The 10,116-nt window shown below is 39.9% G+C and overlaps 67 non-coding genes across 67 annotated transcripts; all 67 read left to right on the top strand.

Moving 5' to 3' along the window:
* On the top strand, positions 1–73 carry TRNAR-CCU (transfer RNA arginine (anticodon CCU)). Its single transcript has one exon. It is a non-coding gene; the product is annotated as a tRNA-Arg (tRNA).
* A 72-nt stretch (positions 74–145) lies between these two features.
* Positions 146–218, top strand: TRNAR-CCU (transfer RNA arginine (anticodon CCU)). Its single transcript has one exon. It is a non-coding gene; the product is annotated as a tRNA-Arg (tRNA).
* Positions 219–290: 72 nt separating this feature from the next.
* Positions 291–363, top strand: TRNAR-CCU (transfer RNA arginine (anticodon CCU)). Its single transcript has one exon. It is a non-coding gene; the product is annotated as a tRNA-Arg (tRNA).
* Positions 364–435: 72 nt separating this feature from the next.
* Positions 436–507, top strand: TRNAR-CCU (transfer RNA arginine (anticodon CCU)). The gene has a single exon. It is a non-coding gene; the product is annotated as a tRNA-Arg (tRNA).
* A 72-nt stretch (positions 508–579) lies between these two features.
* TRNAR-CCU (transfer RNA arginine (anticodon CCU)) lies at positions 580–652 on the top strand. Its single transcript has one exon. It is a non-coding gene; the product is annotated as a tRNA-Arg (tRNA).
* A 72-nt stretch (positions 653–724) lies between these two features.
* Positions 725–797, top strand: TRNAR-CCU (transfer RNA arginine (anticodon CCU)). The gene has a single exon. It is a non-coding gene; the product is annotated as a tRNA-Arg (tRNA).
* A 72-nt stretch (positions 798–869) lies between these two features.
* Positions 870–942, top strand: TRNAR-CCU (transfer RNA arginine (anticodon CCU)). The gene has a single exon. It is a non-coding gene; the product is annotated as a tRNA-Arg (tRNA).
* A 72-nt stretch (positions 943–1,014) lies between these two features.
* Positions 1,015–1,087, top strand: TRNAR-CCU (transfer RNA arginine (anticodon CCU)). Its single transcript has one exon. It is a non-coding gene; the product is annotated as a tRNA-Arg (tRNA).
* Positions 1,088–1,159: 72 nt separating this feature from the next.
* Positions 1,160–1,232, top strand: TRNAR-CCU (transfer RNA arginine (anticodon CCU)). Its single transcript has one exon. It is a non-coding gene; the product is annotated as a tRNA-Arg (tRNA).
* A 72-nt stretch (positions 1,233–1,304) lies between these two features.
* TRNAR-CCU (transfer RNA arginine (anticodon CCU)) lies at positions 1,305–1,377 on the top strand. Its single transcript has one exon. It is a non-coding gene; the product is annotated as a tRNA-Arg (tRNA).
* A 72-nt stretch (positions 1,378–1,449) lies between these two features.
* TRNAR-CCU (transfer RNA arginine (anticodon CCU)) lies at positions 1,450–1,522 on the top strand. Its single transcript has one exon. It is a non-coding gene; the product is annotated as a tRNA-Arg (tRNA).
* Positions 1,523–1,594: 72 nt separating this feature from the next.
* Positions 1,595–1,667, top strand: TRNAR-CCU (transfer RNA arginine (anticodon CCU)). Its single transcript has one exon. It is a non-coding gene; the product is annotated as a tRNA-Arg (tRNA).
* Positions 1,668–1,739: 72 nt separating this feature from the next.
* TRNAR-CCU (transfer RNA arginine (anticodon CCU)) lies at positions 1,740–1,812 on the top strand. The gene has a single exon. It is a non-coding gene; the product is annotated as a tRNA-Arg (tRNA).
* Positions 1,813–1,884: 72 nt separating this feature from the next.
* Positions 1,885–1,957, top strand: TRNAR-CCU (transfer RNA arginine (anticodon CCU)). The gene has a single exon. It is a non-coding gene; the product is annotated as a tRNA-Arg (tRNA).
* A 217-nt stretch (positions 1,958–2,174) lies between these two features.
* TRNAW-CCA (transfer RNA tryptophan (anticodon CCA)) lies at positions 2,175–2,247 on the top strand. The gene has a single exon. It is a non-coding gene; the product is annotated as a tRNA-Trp (tRNA).
* Positions 2,248–2,319: 72 nt separating this feature from the next.
* Positions 2,320–2,392, top strand: TRNAR-CCU (transfer RNA arginine (anticodon CCU)). Its single transcript has one exon. It is a non-coding gene; the product is annotated as a tRNA-Arg (tRNA).
* Positions 2,393–2,464: 72 nt separating this feature from the next.
* Positions 2,465–2,537, top strand: TRNAR-CCU (transfer RNA arginine (anticodon CCU)). The gene has a single exon. It is a non-coding gene; the product is annotated as a tRNA-Arg (tRNA).
* Positions 2,538–2,609: 72 nt separating this feature from the next.
* On the top strand, positions 2,610–2,682 carry TRNAR-CCU (transfer RNA arginine (anticodon CCU)). The gene has a single exon. It is a non-coding gene; the product is annotated as a tRNA-Arg (tRNA).
* Positions 2,683–2,754: 72 nt separating this feature from the next.
* On the top strand, positions 2,755–2,827 carry TRNAR-CCU (transfer RNA arginine (anticodon CCU)). Its single transcript has one exon. It is a non-coding gene; the product is annotated as a tRNA-Arg (tRNA).
* Positions 2,828–2,899: 72 nt separating this feature from the next.
* TRNAR-CCU (transfer RNA arginine (anticodon CCU)) lies at positions 2,900–2,972 on the top strand. The gene has a single exon. It is a non-coding gene; the product is annotated as a tRNA-Arg (tRNA).
* A 72-nt stretch (positions 2,973–3,044) lies between these two features.
* TRNAR-CCU (transfer RNA arginine (anticodon CCU)) lies at positions 3,045–3,117 on the top strand. Its single transcript has one exon. It is a non-coding gene; the product is annotated as a tRNA-Arg (tRNA).
* A 72-nt stretch (positions 3,118–3,189) lies between these two features.
* On the top strand, positions 3,190–3,262 carry TRNAR-CCU (transfer RNA arginine (anticodon CCU)). Its single transcript has one exon. It is a non-coding gene; the product is annotated as a tRNA-Arg (tRNA).
* A 72-nt stretch (positions 3,263–3,334) lies between these two features.
* On the top strand, positions 3,335–3,407 carry TRNAR-CCU (transfer RNA arginine (anticodon CCU)). Its single transcript has one exon. It is a non-coding gene; the product is annotated as a tRNA-Arg (tRNA).
* A 72-nt stretch (positions 3,408–3,479) lies between these two features.
* TRNAR-CCG (transfer RNA arginine (anticodon CCG)) lies at positions 3,480–3,552 on the top strand. The gene has a single exon. It is a non-coding gene; the product is annotated as a tRNA-Arg (tRNA).
* Positions 3,553–3,624: 72 nt separating this feature from the next.
* TRNAR-CCU (transfer RNA arginine (anticodon CCU)) lies at positions 3,625–3,697 on the top strand. Its single transcript has one exon. It is a non-coding gene; the product is annotated as a tRNA-Arg (tRNA).
* A 217-nt stretch (positions 3,698–3,914) lies between these two features.
* Positions 3,915–3,987, top strand: TRNAR-CCU (transfer RNA arginine (anticodon CCU)). Its single transcript has one exon. It is a non-coding gene; the product is annotated as a tRNA-Arg (tRNA).
* Positions 3,988–4,059: 72 nt separating this feature from the next.
* TRNAR-CCU (transfer RNA arginine (anticodon CCU)) lies at positions 4,060–4,132 on the top strand. The gene has a single exon. It is a non-coding gene; the product is annotated as a tRNA-Arg (tRNA).
* A 72-nt stretch (positions 4,133–4,204) lies between these two features.
* TRNAR-CCU (transfer RNA arginine (anticodon CCU)) lies at positions 4,205–4,277 on the top strand. The gene has a single exon. It is a non-coding gene; the product is annotated as a tRNA-Arg (tRNA).
* Positions 4,278–4,349: 72 nt separating this feature from the next.
* On the top strand, positions 4,350–4,422 carry TRNAR-CCU (transfer RNA arginine (anticodon CCU)). The gene has a single exon. It is a non-coding gene; the product is annotated as a tRNA-Arg (tRNA).
* Positions 4,423–4,494: 72 nt separating this feature from the next.
* On the top strand, positions 4,495–4,567 carry TRNAR-CCU (transfer RNA arginine (anticodon CCU)). Its single transcript has one exon. It is a non-coding gene; the product is annotated as a tRNA-Arg (tRNA).
* Positions 4,568–4,639: 72 nt separating this feature from the next.
* Positions 4,640–4,712, top strand: TRNAR-CCU (transfer RNA arginine (anticodon CCU)). Its single transcript has one exon. It is a non-coding gene; the product is annotated as a tRNA-Arg (tRNA).
* A 72-nt stretch (positions 4,713–4,784) lies between these two features.
* TRNAR-CCU (transfer RNA arginine (anticodon CCU)) lies at positions 4,785–4,857 on the top strand. The gene has a single exon. It is a non-coding gene; the product is annotated as a tRNA-Arg (tRNA).
* A 72-nt stretch (positions 4,858–4,929) lies between these two features.
* On the top strand, positions 4,930–5,002 carry TRNAR-CCU (transfer RNA arginine (anticodon CCU)). The gene has a single exon. It is a non-coding gene; the product is annotated as a tRNA-Arg (tRNA).
* Positions 5,003–5,074: 72 nt separating this feature from the next.
* TRNAR-CCU (transfer RNA arginine (anticodon CCU)) lies at positions 5,075–5,147 on the top strand. Its single transcript has one exon. It is a non-coding gene; the product is annotated as a tRNA-Arg (tRNA).
* A 72-nt stretch (positions 5,148–5,219) lies between these two features.
* TRNAR-CCU (transfer RNA arginine (anticodon CCU)) lies at positions 5,220–5,292 on the top strand. Its single transcript has one exon. It is a non-coding gene; the product is annotated as a tRNA-Arg (tRNA).
* A 72-nt stretch (positions 5,293–5,364) lies between these two features.
* On the top strand, positions 5,365–5,437 carry TRNAR-CCU (transfer RNA arginine (anticodon CCU)). The gene has a single exon. It is a non-coding gene; the product is annotated as a tRNA-Arg (tRNA).
* A 72-nt stretch (positions 5,438–5,509) lies between these two features.
* Positions 5,510–5,582, top strand: TRNAR-CCU (transfer RNA arginine (anticodon CCU)). Its single transcript has one exon. It is a non-coding gene; the product is annotated as a tRNA-Arg (tRNA).
* A 72-nt stretch (positions 5,583–5,654) lies between these two features.
* On the top strand, positions 5,655–5,727 carry TRNAR-CCU (transfer RNA arginine (anticodon CCU)). Its single transcript has one exon. It is a non-coding gene; the product is annotated as a tRNA-Arg (tRNA).
* Positions 5,728–5,799: 72 nt separating this feature from the next.
* Positions 5,800–5,872, top strand: TRNAR-CCU (transfer RNA arginine (anticodon CCU)). The gene has a single exon. It is a non-coding gene; the product is annotated as a tRNA-Arg (tRNA).
* A 72-nt stretch (positions 5,873–5,944) lies between these two features.
* TRNAR-CCU (transfer RNA arginine (anticodon CCU)) lies at positions 5,945–6,017 on the top strand. The gene has a single exon. It is a non-coding gene; the product is annotated as a tRNA-Arg (tRNA).
* A 72-nt stretch (positions 6,018–6,089) lies between these two features.
* On the top strand, positions 6,090–6,162 carry TRNAR-CCU (transfer RNA arginine (anticodon CCU)). The gene has a single exon. It is a non-coding gene; the product is annotated as a tRNA-Arg (tRNA).
* Positions 6,163–6,234: 72 nt separating this feature from the next.
* TRNAR-CCU (transfer RNA arginine (anticodon CCU)) lies at positions 6,235–6,307 on the top strand. Its single transcript has one exon. It is a non-coding gene; the product is annotated as a tRNA-Arg (tRNA).
* Positions 6,308–6,379: 72 nt separating this feature from the next.
* TRNAR-CCU (transfer RNA arginine (anticodon CCU)) lies at positions 6,380–6,452 on the top strand. Its single transcript has one exon. It is a non-coding gene; the product is annotated as a tRNA-Arg (tRNA).
* A 72-nt stretch (positions 6,453–6,524) lies between these two features.
* On the top strand, positions 6,525–6,597 carry TRNAR-CCU (transfer RNA arginine (anticodon CCU)). The gene has a single exon. It is a non-coding gene; the product is annotated as a tRNA-Arg (tRNA).
* A 72-nt stretch (positions 6,598–6,669) lies between these two features.
* Positions 6,670–6,742, top strand: TRNAR-CCU (transfer RNA arginine (anticodon CCU)). The gene has a single exon. It is a non-coding gene; the product is annotated as a tRNA-Arg (tRNA).
* Positions 6,743–6,814: 72 nt separating this feature from the next.
* TRNAR-CCU (transfer RNA arginine (anticodon CCU)) lies at positions 6,815–6,887 on the top strand. Its single transcript has one exon. It is a non-coding gene; the product is annotated as a tRNA-Arg (tRNA).
* Positions 6,888–7,104: 217 nt separating this feature from the next.
* On the top strand, positions 7,105–7,177 carry TRNAR-CCU (transfer RNA arginine (anticodon CCU)). The gene has a single exon. It is a non-coding gene; the product is annotated as a tRNA-Arg (tRNA).
* A 72-nt stretch (positions 7,178–7,249) lies between these two features.
* On the top strand, positions 7,250–7,322 carry TRNAR-CCU (transfer RNA arginine (anticodon CCU)). The gene has a single exon. It is a non-coding gene; the product is annotated as a tRNA-Arg (tRNA).
* A 72-nt stretch (positions 7,323–7,394) lies between these two features.
* TRNAR-CCU (transfer RNA arginine (anticodon CCU)) lies at positions 7,395–7,467 on the top strand. Its single transcript has one exon. It is a non-coding gene; the product is annotated as a tRNA-Arg (tRNA).
* A 72-nt stretch (positions 7,468–7,539) lies between these two features.
* On the top strand, positions 7,540–7,612 carry TRNAR-CCU (transfer RNA arginine (anticodon CCU)). Its single transcript has one exon. It is a non-coding gene; the product is annotated as a tRNA-Arg (tRNA).
* A 72-nt stretch (positions 7,613–7,684) lies between these two features.
* Positions 7,685–7,757, top strand: TRNAR-CCU (transfer RNA arginine (anticodon CCU)). The gene has a single exon. It is a non-coding gene; the product is annotated as a tRNA-Arg (tRNA).
* Positions 7,758–7,829: 72 nt separating this feature from the next.
* On the top strand, positions 7,830–7,902 carry TRNAR-CCU (transfer RNA arginine (anticodon CCU)). The gene has a single exon. It is a non-coding gene; the product is annotated as a tRNA-Arg (tRNA).
* Positions 7,903–7,974: 72 nt separating this feature from the next.
* Positions 7,975–8,047, top strand: TRNAR-CCU (transfer RNA arginine (anticodon CCU)). The gene has a single exon. It is a non-coding gene; the product is annotated as a tRNA-Arg (tRNA).
* A 72-nt stretch (positions 8,048–8,119) lies between these two features.
* Positions 8,120–8,192, top strand: TRNAR-CCU (transfer RNA arginine (anticodon CCU)). The gene has a single exon. It is a non-coding gene; the product is annotated as a tRNA-Arg (tRNA).
* A 72-nt stretch (positions 8,193–8,264) lies between these two features.
* Positions 8,265–8,337, top strand: TRNAR-CCU (transfer RNA arginine (anticodon CCU)). The gene has a single exon. It is a non-coding gene; the product is annotated as a tRNA-Arg (tRNA).
* Positions 8,338–8,409: 72 nt separating this feature from the next.
* On the top strand, positions 8,410–8,482 carry TRNAR-CCU (transfer RNA arginine (anticodon CCU)). Its single transcript has one exon. It is a non-coding gene; the product is annotated as a tRNA-Arg (tRNA).
* A 72-nt stretch (positions 8,483–8,554) lies between these two features.
* TRNAR-CCU (transfer RNA arginine (anticodon CCU)) lies at positions 8,555–8,627 on the top strand. The gene has a single exon. It is a non-coding gene; the product is annotated as a tRNA-Arg (tRNA).
* A 72-nt stretch (positions 8,628–8,699) lies between these two features.
* Positions 8,700–8,772, top strand: TRNAR-CCU (transfer RNA arginine (anticodon CCU)). Its single transcript has one exon. It is a non-coding gene; the product is annotated as a tRNA-Arg (tRNA).
* Positions 8,773–8,844: 72 nt separating this feature from the next.
* On the top strand, positions 8,845–8,917 carry TRNAR-CCU (transfer RNA arginine (anticodon CCU)). The gene has a single exon. It is a non-coding gene; the product is annotated as a tRNA-Arg (tRNA).
* A 72-nt stretch (positions 8,918–8,989) lies between these two features.
* Positions 8,990–9,062, top strand: TRNAR-CCU (transfer RNA arginine (anticodon CCU)). Its single transcript has one exon. It is a non-coding gene; the product is annotated as a tRNA-Arg (tRNA).
* A 72-nt stretch (positions 9,063–9,134) lies between these two features.
* TRNAR-CCU (transfer RNA arginine (anticodon CCU)) lies at positions 9,135–9,207 on the top strand. Its single transcript has one exon. It is a non-coding gene; the product is annotated as a tRNA-Arg (tRNA).
* A 72-nt stretch (positions 9,208–9,279) lies between these two features.
* TRNAR-CCU (transfer RNA arginine (anticodon CCU)) lies at positions 9,280–9,352 on the top strand. The gene has a single exon. It is a non-coding gene; the product is annotated as a tRNA-Arg (tRNA).
* Positions 9,353–9,424: 72 nt separating this feature from the next.
* On the top strand, positions 9,425–9,497 carry TRNAR-CCU (transfer RNA arginine (anticodon CCU)). The gene has a single exon. It is a non-coding gene; the product is annotated as a tRNA-Arg (tRNA).
* A 72-nt stretch (positions 9,498–9,569) lies between these two features.
* Positions 9,570–9,642, top strand: TRNAR-CCU (transfer RNA arginine (anticodon CCU)). Its single transcript has one exon. It is a non-coding gene; the product is annotated as a tRNA-Arg (tRNA).
* Positions 9,643–9,714: 72 nt separating this feature from the next.
* On the top strand, positions 9,715–9,787 carry TRNAR-CCU (transfer RNA arginine (anticodon CCU)). The gene has a single exon. It is a non-coding gene; the product is annotated as a tRNA-Arg (tRNA).
* Positions 9,788–9,859: 72 nt separating this feature from the next.
* Positions 9,860–9,932, top strand: TRNAR-CCU (transfer RNA arginine (anticodon CCU)). The gene has a single exon. It is a non-coding gene; the product is annotated as a tRNA-Arg (tRNA).
* Positions 9,933–10,004: 72 nt separating this feature from the next.
* Positions 10,005–10,077, top strand: TRNAR-CCU (transfer RNA arginine (anticodon CCU)). Its single transcript has one exon. It is a non-coding gene; the product is annotated as a tRNA-Arg (tRNA).
* Positions 10,078–10,116: the final 39 nt, after the last annotated feature.

The raw sequence follows: 10,116 nt of genomic DNA, 5'->3' as shown, positions 1-10,116 counted from the left end.
GTCCCAGTAGTGTAGTGGATAGCACATTGGACTCCTAATCCAAAGGTCCTAGGTTCGATCCCCAGCTGGGATAACGATTGTACTTTCATTTGAAATATGAAATTGTTTATGAATTCGGAAAACTCTTTCACAAGCGTTCAAACGTGTCCCAGTAGTGTAGTGGATAGCACATTGGACTCCTAATCCAAAGGTCCTGGGTTCGATCCCCAGCTGGGATAACGATTGTCCTTTTATTTGAAATATGAAATTGTTTATGAATTCGGAAAACTCTTTGGCAAAGTAACAAACGTGTCCCAGTAGTGTAGTGGTTAGCACATTGGACTCCTAATCGTAAGGTCCTGGGTTCGATCCCCAGCTGGGATAACGATTGTACTTTTATTTGAAATATGAAATTGTTTATGAATTCGGAAAGATCTTGGACAAAATAACAAACGTGTCCCAGTAGTGTAGTGGATAGCACATTGGACTCCTAATCCAAAGTCCTGGGTTCGATCCCCAGCTGGGATAACGATTGTACTTTTATTTGAAATATGAAATTGTTTATGAATTCGGAAAACTCTTGGACAAGGGTTCAAACTTGTCCCAGTAGTGTAGTGGATAGCACATTGGACTCCTTATCCAAAGCTCCTGGGTTCGATCCCCAGCTGGGATAAAGGTTGTTCTTTTATTTGAAATATGAAATTGTTTATGAATTCATAAAACTCTTGGACAAATTAACAAACGTGTCTTAGTAGTGTAGTGGATAGCACATTGGACTCCTAATCCAAAGGTCCTGGGTTCGATCCCCAGCTGGGATAACAATTGTACTTTTATTTGAAATATGAAATGGTTTATGAATTCGGAAAACTCTTTGGCAAAGTAACAAACGTGTCCCAGTAGTGTAGTGGATAGCACATTGGACTCCTAATCGTAAGGTCCTGGGTTCGATCCCCAGCTGGGATAACGATTGTACTTTTATTTGAAATATGAAATTGTTTATGAATTCGGAAAACTCTTTGGCAAAGTAACAAACGTGTCCCAGTAGTGTAGTGGATAGCACATTGGACTCCTAATCCAAAGGTCCTGGGTTCGATCCCCAGCTGGGATAACGATTGTACTTTTATTTGAAATATGAAATTGTTTATGAATTCGGAAAACTCTTTGGCAAAGTAACAAACGTGTCCCAGTAGTGTAGTGGATAGCACATTGGACTCCTAATCCAAAGGTCCTAGGTTCGATCCCCAGCTGGGATAACGATTGTACTTTCATTTGAAATATGAAATTGTTTATGAATTCGGAAAACTCTTTCACAAGCGTTCAAACGTGTCCCAGTAGTGTAGTGGATAGCACATTGGACTCCTAATCCAAAGGTCCTGGGTTCGATCCCCAGCTGGGATAACGATTGTCCTTTTATTTGAAATATGAAATTGTTTATGAATTCGGAAAACTCTTTGGCAAAGTGACAAACGTGTCCCAGTAGTGTAGTGGATAGCACATTGGACTCCTAATCGTAAGGTCCTGGGTTCGATCCCCAGCTGGGATAACGATTGTACTTTTATTTGAAATATGAAATTGTTTATGAATTCGGAAAGATCTTGGACAAAATAACAAACGTGTCCCAGTAGTGTAGTGGATAGCACATTGGACTCCTAATCCAAAGGTCCTGGGTTCGATCCCCAGCTGGGATAACGATTGTACTTTTATTTGAAATATGAAATTGTTTATGAATTCGGAAAACTCTTGGACAAGGGTTCAAACTTGTCCCAGTAGTGTAGTGGATAGCACATTGGCCTCCTTATCCAAAGCTCCTGGGTTCGATCCCCAGCTGGGATAAAGGTTGTTCTTTTATTTGAAATATGAAATTGTTTATGAATTCATAAAACTCTTGGACAAATTAACAAACGTGTCTTAGTAGTGTAGTGGATAGCACATTGGACTCCTAATCCAAAGGTCCTGGGTTCGATCCCCAGCTGGGATAACAATTGTACTTTTATTTGAAATATGAAATGGTTTATGAATTCGGAAAACTCTTTGGCAAAGTAACAAACGTGTCCCAGTAGTGTAGTGGATAGCACATTGGACTCCTAATCGTAAGGTCCTAGGTTCGATCCCCAGCTTTGATAACGATTGTACTTTTATTTGAAATATGAAATTGTTTATGAATTCGGAAAGATCTTGGACAAAATAACAATCGTGTCCCAGTAGTGTAGTGGATAGCACATTGGACTCCAAATCCAAAGGTCCTGGGTTCGATCCCCAGCTGGGATAACGATTGTACTTTTATTTGAAATATGAAATTGTTTATGAATTCGGAAAACTCTTGGACAAGCGTTCAAACGTGTCCCAGTAGTGTAGTGGATAGCACATTGGACTCCTAATCCAAAGGTCCTGGGTTCGATCCCCAGCTGGGATAACGATTGTACTTTCATTTGAAATATGAAATTGTTTATGAATTCGGAAAACTCTTTCACAAGCGTTCAAACGTGTCCCAGTAGTGTAGTGGATAGCACATTGGACTCCTAATGCAAAGGTCCTGGGTTCGATCCCCAGCTGGGATAACGATTGTACTTTTATTTGAAATATGAAATTGTTTATGAATTCGGAAAACTCTTTGGCAAAGTAACAAACGTGTCCCAGTAGTGTAGTGGATAGCACATTGGACTCCTAATCGTAAGGTCCTGGGTTCGATCCCCAGCTGGGATAACGATTGTACTTTTATTTGAAATATGAAATTGTTTATGAATTCGGAAAGATCTTGGACAAAATAACAAACGTGTCCCAGTAGTGTAGTGGATAGCACATTGGACTCCTAATCCAAAGGTCCTGGGTTCGATCCCCAGCTGGGATAACGATTGTACTTTTATTTGAAATATGAAATTGTTTATGAATTCGGAGAACTCTTGGACAAGGGTTCAAACTTGTCCCAGTAGTGTAGTGGATAGCACATTGGACTCCTTATCCAAAGCTCCTGGGTTCGATCCCCAGCTAGGATAAAGGTTGTTCTTTTATTTGAAATATGAAATTGTTTATGAATTCATAAAACTCTTGGACAAATTAACAAACGTGTCTTAGTAGTGTAGTGGATAGCACATTGGACTCCTAATCCAAAGGTCCTGGGTTCGATCCCCAGCTGGGATAACAATTGTACTTTTATTTGAAATATGAAATGGTTTATGAATTCGGAAAACTCTTTGGCAAAGTAACAAACGTGTCCCAGTAGTGTAGTGGATAGCACATTGGACTCCTAATCGTAAGGTCCTAGGTTCGATCCCCAGCTGGGATAACGATTGTACTTTTATTTGAAATATGAAATTGTTTATGAATTCGGAAAGATCTTGGACAAAATAACAAACGTGTCCCAGTAGTGTAGTGGATAGCACATTGGACTCCTAATCCAAAGGTCCTGGGTTCGATCCCCAGCTGGGATAACGATTGTACTTTTATTTGAAATATGAAATTGTTTATGAATTCGGAGAACTCTTGGACAAGGGTTCAAACTTGTCCCAGTAGTGTAGTGGATAGCACATTGGACTCCGTATCCAAAGCTCCTGGGTTCGATCCCCAGCTGGGATAAAGGTTGTTCTTTTATTTGAAATATGAAATTGTTTATGAATTCATAAAACTCTTGGACAAATTAACAAACGTGTCTTAGTAGTGTAGTGGATAGCACATTGGACTCCTAATCCAAAGGTCCTGGGTTCGATCCCCAGCTGGGATAACAATTGTACTTTTATTTGAAATATGAAATGGTTTATGAATTCGGAAAACTCTTTGGCAAAGTAACAAACGTGTCCCAATAGTGTAGTGGATAGCACATTGGACTCCTAATCGTAAGGTCCTAGGTTCGATCCCCAGCTGGGATAACGATTGTACTTTTATTTGAAATATGAAATTGTTTATGAATTCGGAAAGATCTTGGACAAAATAACAAACGTGTCCCAGTAGTGTAGTGGATAGCACATTGGACTCCTAATCCAAAGGTCCTGGGTTCGATCCCCAGCTGGGATAACGATTGTACTTTTATTTGAAATATGAAATTGTTTATGAATTCGGAAAACTCTTGGACAAGCGTTCAAACTTGTCCCAGTAGTGTAGTGGATAGCACATTGGACTCCTAATCCAAAGGTCCTGGGTTCGATCCCCAGCTGGGATAACGATTGTACTTTCATTTGAAATATGAAATTGTTTATGAATTCGGAAAACTCTTTCACAAGCGTTCAAACGTGTCCCAGTAGTGTAGTGGATAGCACATTGGACTCCTAATCCAAAGGTCCTGGGTTCGATCCCCAGCTGGGATAACGATTGTACTTTTATTTGAGATATGAAATTGTTTATGAATTCTGAAAACTCTTGGACAAGCGTACAAACGTGTCCCAGCAGTGTAGTGGATGGCACATTGGACTCCTAATCCAAAGGTCCTGGGTTCGATCCCCAGCTGGGATAACGATTGTACTTTTATTTGAAATATGAAATTGTTTATGAATTCGGAAAACTCTTTGGCAAAGTAACAAACGTGTCCCAGTAGTGTAGTGGATAGCACATTGGACTCCTAATCCAAAGGTCCTGGGTTCGATCCCCAGCTGGGATAACGATTGTACTTTCATTTGAAATATGAAATTGTTTATGAATTCGGAAAACTCTTTCACAAGCGTTCAAACGTGTCCCAGTAGTGTAGTGGATAGCACATTGGACTCCTAATGCAAAGGTCCTGGGTTCGATCCCCAGCTGGGATAACGATTGTACTTTTATTTGAAATATGAAATTGTTTATGAATTCGGAAAACTCTTTGGCAAAGTAACAAACGTGTCCCAGTAGTGTAGTGGATAGCACATTGGACTCCTAATCGTAAGGTCCTGGGTTCGATCCCCAGCTGGGATAACGATTGTACTTTTATTTGAAATATGAAATTGTTTATGAATTCGGAAAGATCTTGGACAAAATAACAAACGTGTCCCAGTAGTGTAGTGGATAGCACATTGGACTCCTAATCCAAAGGTCCTGGGTTCGATCCCCAGCTGGGATAACGATTGTACTTTTATTTGAAATATGAAATTGTTTATGAATTCGGAGAACTCTTGGACAAGGGTTCAAACTTGTCCCAGTAGTGTAGTGGATAGCACATTGGACTCCTTATCCAAAGCTCCTGGGTTCGATCCCCAGCTGGGATAAAGGTTGTTCTTTTATTTGAAATATGAAATTGTTTATGAATTCATAAAACTCTTGGACAAATTAACAAACGTGTCTTAGTAGTGTAGTGGATAGCACATTGGACTCCTAATCCAAAGGTCCTGGGTTCGATCCCCAGCTGGGATAACAATTGCACTTTTATTTGAAATATGAAATGGTTTATGAATTCGGAAAACTCTTTGGCAAAGTAACAAACGTGTCCCAGTAGTGTAGTGGATAGCACATTGGACTCCTAATCGTAAGGTCCTAGGTTCGATCCCCAGCTGGGATAACGATTGTACTTTTATTTGAAATATGAAATTGTTTATGAATTCGGAAAGATCTTGGACAAAATAACAAACGTGTCCCAGTAGTGTAGTGGATAGCACATTGGACTCCTAATCCAAAGGTCCTGGGTTCGATCCCCAGCTGGGATAACGATTGTACTTTTATTTGAAATATGAAATTGTTTATGAATTCGGAAAACTCTTGGACAAGCGTTCAAACTTGTCCCAGTAGTGTAGTGGATAGCACATTGGACTCCTAATCCAAAGGTCCTGGGTTCGATCCCCAGCTGGGATAACGATTGTACTTTCATTTGAAATATGAAATTGTTTATGAATTCGGAAAACTCTTTCACAAGCGTTCAAACGTGTCCCAGTAGTGTAGTGGATAGCACATTGGACTCCTAATCCAAAGGTCCTGGGTTCGATCCCCAGCTGGGATAACGATTGTACTTTTATTTGAAATATGAAATTGTTTATGAATTCTGAAAACTCTTGGACAAGCGTACAAACGTGTCCCAGCAGTGTAGTGGATGGCACATTGGACTCCTAATCCAAAGGTCCTGGGTTCGATCCCCAGCTGGGATAACGATTGTACTTTTATTTGAAATATGAAATTGTTTATGAATTCGGAAAACTCTTTGGCAAAGTAACAAACGTGTCCCAGTAGTGTAGTGGATAGCACATTGGACTCCTAATCCAAAGGTCCTGGGTTCGATCCCCAGCTGGGATAACGATTGTACTTTCATTTGAAATATGAAATTGTTTATGAATTCGGAAAACTCTTTCACAAGCGTTCAAACGTGTCCCAGTAGTGTAGTGGATAGCACATTGGACTCCTAATGCAAAGGTCCTGGGTTCGATCCCCAGCTGGGATAACGATTGTACTTTTATTTGAAATATGAAATTGTTTATGAATTCGGAAAACTCTTTGGCAAAGTAACAAACGTGTCCCAGTAGTGTAGTGGATAGCACATTGGACTCCTAATCGTAAGGTCCTGGGTTCGATCCCCAGCTGGGATAACGATTGTACTTTTATTTGAAATATGAAATTGTTTATGAATTCGGAAAGATCTTGGACAAAATAACAAACGTGTCCCAGTAGTGTAGTGGATAGCACATTGGACTCCTAATCCAAAGGTCCTGGGTTCGATCCCCAGCTGGGATAACGATTGTACTTTTATTTGAAATATGAAATTGTTTATGAATTCGGAGAACTCTTGGACAAGGGTTCAAACTTGTCCCAGTAGTGTAGTGGATAGCACATTGGACTCCTTATCCAAAGCTCCTGGGTTCGATCCCCAGCTGGGATAAAGGTTGTTCTTTTATTTGAAATATGAAATTGTTTATGAATTCATAAAACTCTTGGACAAATTAACAAACGTGTCTTAGTAGTGTAGTGGATAGCACATTGGACTCCTAATCCAAAGGTCCTGGGTTCGATCCCCAGCTGGGATAACAATTGTACTTTTATTTGAAATATGAAATGGTTTATGAATTCGGAAAACTCTTTGGCAAAGTAACAAACGTGTCCCAGTAGTGTAAAGGATAGCACATTGGACTCCTAATCGTAAGGTCCTAGGTTCGATCCCCAGCTGGGATAACGATTGTACTTTTATTTGAAATATGAAATTGTTTATGAATTCGGAAAGATCTTGGACAAAATAACAAACGTGTCCCAGTAGTGTAGTGGATAGCACATTGGACTCCTAATCCAAAGGTCCTGGGTTCGATCCCCAGCTGGGATAACGATTGTACTTTTATTTGAAATATGAAATTGTTTATGAATTCGGAAAACTCTTGGACAAGCGTTCAAACTTGTCCCAGTAGTGTAGTGGATAGCACATTGGACTCCTAATCCAAAGGTCCTGGGTTCGATCCCCAACTGGGATAACGATTGTACTTTCATTTGAAATATGAAATTGTTTATGAATTCGGAAAACTCTTTCACAAGCGTTCAAACGTGTCCCAGTAGTGTAGTGGATAGCACATTGGACTCCTAATCCAAAGGTCCTGGGTTCGATCCCCAGCTGGGATAACGATTGTACTTTTATTTGAAATATGAAATTGTTTATGAATTCTGAAAACTCTTGGACAAGCGTACAAACGTGTCCAAGCAGTGTAGTGGATGGCACATTGGACTCCTAATCCAAAGGTCCTGGGTTCGATCCCCAGCTGGGATAACGATTGTACTTTTATTTGAAATATGAAATTGTTTATGAATTCGGAAAGATCTTGGACAAAATAACAAACGTGTCCCAGTAGTGTAGTGGATAGCACATTGGACTCCTAATCCAAAGGTCCTGGGTTCGATCCCCAGCTGGGATAACGATTGTACTTTTATTTGAAATATGAAATTGTTTATGAATTCTGAAAACTCTTGGACAAGCGTACAAACGTGTCCCAGTAGTGTAGTGGATAGCACATTGGACTCCTAATCCAAAGGTCCTGGGTTCGATCCCCAGCTGGGATAACGATTGTACTTTTATTTGAAATATGAAATTGTTTATGAATTCGGAAAACTCTTTATCAAAGTAACAAACGTGCCCCAGTAGTGTAGTGGATAGCACATTGGACTCCTAATCCAAAGGTCCTGGGTTCGATCCCCAGCTGGGATAACGATTGTACTTTTATTTGAAATATGAAATTGTTTATGAATTCGGAAAACTCTTGGACAAGCGTTCAAACTTGTCCCAGTAGTGTAGTGGATAGCACATTGGACTCCTTATCCAAAGCTCCTGGGTTAGATCCCCAGCTGGGATAAAGGTTGTTCTTTTATTTGAAATATGAAATTGTTTATGAATTCATAAAACTCTTGGACAAATTAACAAACGTGTCTTAGTAGTGTAGTGGATAGCACATTGGACTCCTAATCCAAAGGTCCTGGGTTCGATCCCCAGCTGGGATAACAATTGTACTTTTATTTGAAATATGAAATGGTTTATGAATTCGGAAAACTCTTTGGCAAAGTAACAAACGTGTCCCAGTAGTGTAGTGGATAGCACATTGGACTCCTAATCGTAAGGTCCTGGGTTCGATCCCCAGCTGGGATAACGATTGTACTTTTATTTGAAATATGAAATTGTTTATGAATTCGGAAAACTCTTTGGCAAAGTAACAAACGTGTCCCAGTAGTGTAGTGGATAGCACATTGGACTCCTAATCCAAAGGTCCTGGGTTCGATCCCCAGCTGGGATAACGATTGTACTTTTATTTGAAATATGAAATTGTTTATGAATTCGGAAAACTCTATGGCAAAGTAACAAACGTGTCCCAGTAGTGTAGTGGATAGCACATTGGACTCCTAATCCAAAGGTCCTAGGTTCGATCCCCAGCTGGGATAACGATTGTACTTTCATTTGAAATATGAAATTGTTTATGAATTCGGAAAACTCTTTCACAAGCCTTCAAACGTGTCCCAGTAGTGTAGTGGATAGCACATTGGACTCCTAATCCAAAGGTCCTGGGTTCGATCCCCAGCTGGGATAACGATTGTCCTTTTATTTGAAATATGAAATTGTTTATGAATTCGGAAAACTCTTTGGCAAAGTAACAAACGTGTCCCAGTAGTGTAGTGGATAGCACATTGGACTCCTAATCGTAAGGTCCTGGGTTCGATCCCCAGCTGGGATAACGATTGTACTTTTATTTGAAATATGAAATGGTTTATGAATTCGGAAAACTCTTGGACAAGGGTTCAAACTTGTCCCAGTAGTGTAGTGGATAGCACATTGGACTCCTTATCCAAAGCTCCTGGGTTCGATCCCCAGCTGGGATAAAGGTTGTTCTTTTATTTGAAATATGAAATTGTTTATGAATTCATAAAACTCTTGGACAAATTAACAAACGTGTCTTAGTAGTGTAGTGGATAGCACATTGGACTCCTAATCCAAAGGTCCTGGGTTCGATCCCCAGCTGGGATAACAATTGTACTTTTATTTGAAATATGAAATGGTTTATGAATTCGGAAAACTCTTTGGCAAAGTAACAAACGTGTCCCAGTAGTGTAGTGGATAGCACATTGGACTCCTAATCGTAAGGTCCTGGGTTCGATCCCCAGCTGGGATAACGATTGTACTTTTATTTGAAATATGAAATTGTTTATGAATTCGGAAAACTCTTTGGCAAAGTAACAAACGTGTCCCAGTAGTGTAGTGGATAGCACATTAGACTCCTAATCCAAAGGTCCTGGGTTCGATCCCCAGCTGGGATAACGATTGTACTTTTATTTGAAATATGAAATTGTTTATGAATTCGGAAAACTCTTTGGCAAAGTAACAAACGTGTCCCAGTAGTGTAGTGGATAGCACATTGGACTCCTAATCCAAAGGTCCTAGGTTCGATCCCCAGCTGGGATAACGATTGTACTTTCATTTGATATATGAAATTGTTTATGAATTCGGAAAACTCTTTCACAAGCGTTCAAACGTGTCCCAGTAGTGTAGTGGATAGCACATTGGACTCCTAATCCAAAGGTCCTGGGTTCGATCCCCAGCTGGGATAACGATTGTCCTTTTATTTGAAATATGAAATTGTTTATGAATTCGGAAAACTCTTTGGCAAAGTAACAAACGTGTCCCAGTAGTGTAGTGGATAGCACATTGGACTCCTAATCGTTAGGTCCTGGGTTCGATCCCCAGCTGGGATAACGATTGTACTTTTATTTGAAATATGAAATTGTTTATGA

This window comes from Phalangium opilio, unplaced genomic scaffold (genome assembly GCF_054372755.1).
Source record: "Phalangium opilio isolate 3A_F unplaced genomic scaffold, DU_Popi_V2 ptg000105l_1, whole genome shotgun sequence".
Taxonomy (NCBI): domain Eukaryota; kingdom Metazoa; phylum Arthropoda; class Arachnida; order Opiliones; family Phalangiidae; genus Phalangium; species Phalangium opilio.
This window is presented reverse-complemented; position numbering and strand designations above follow the sequence as displayed.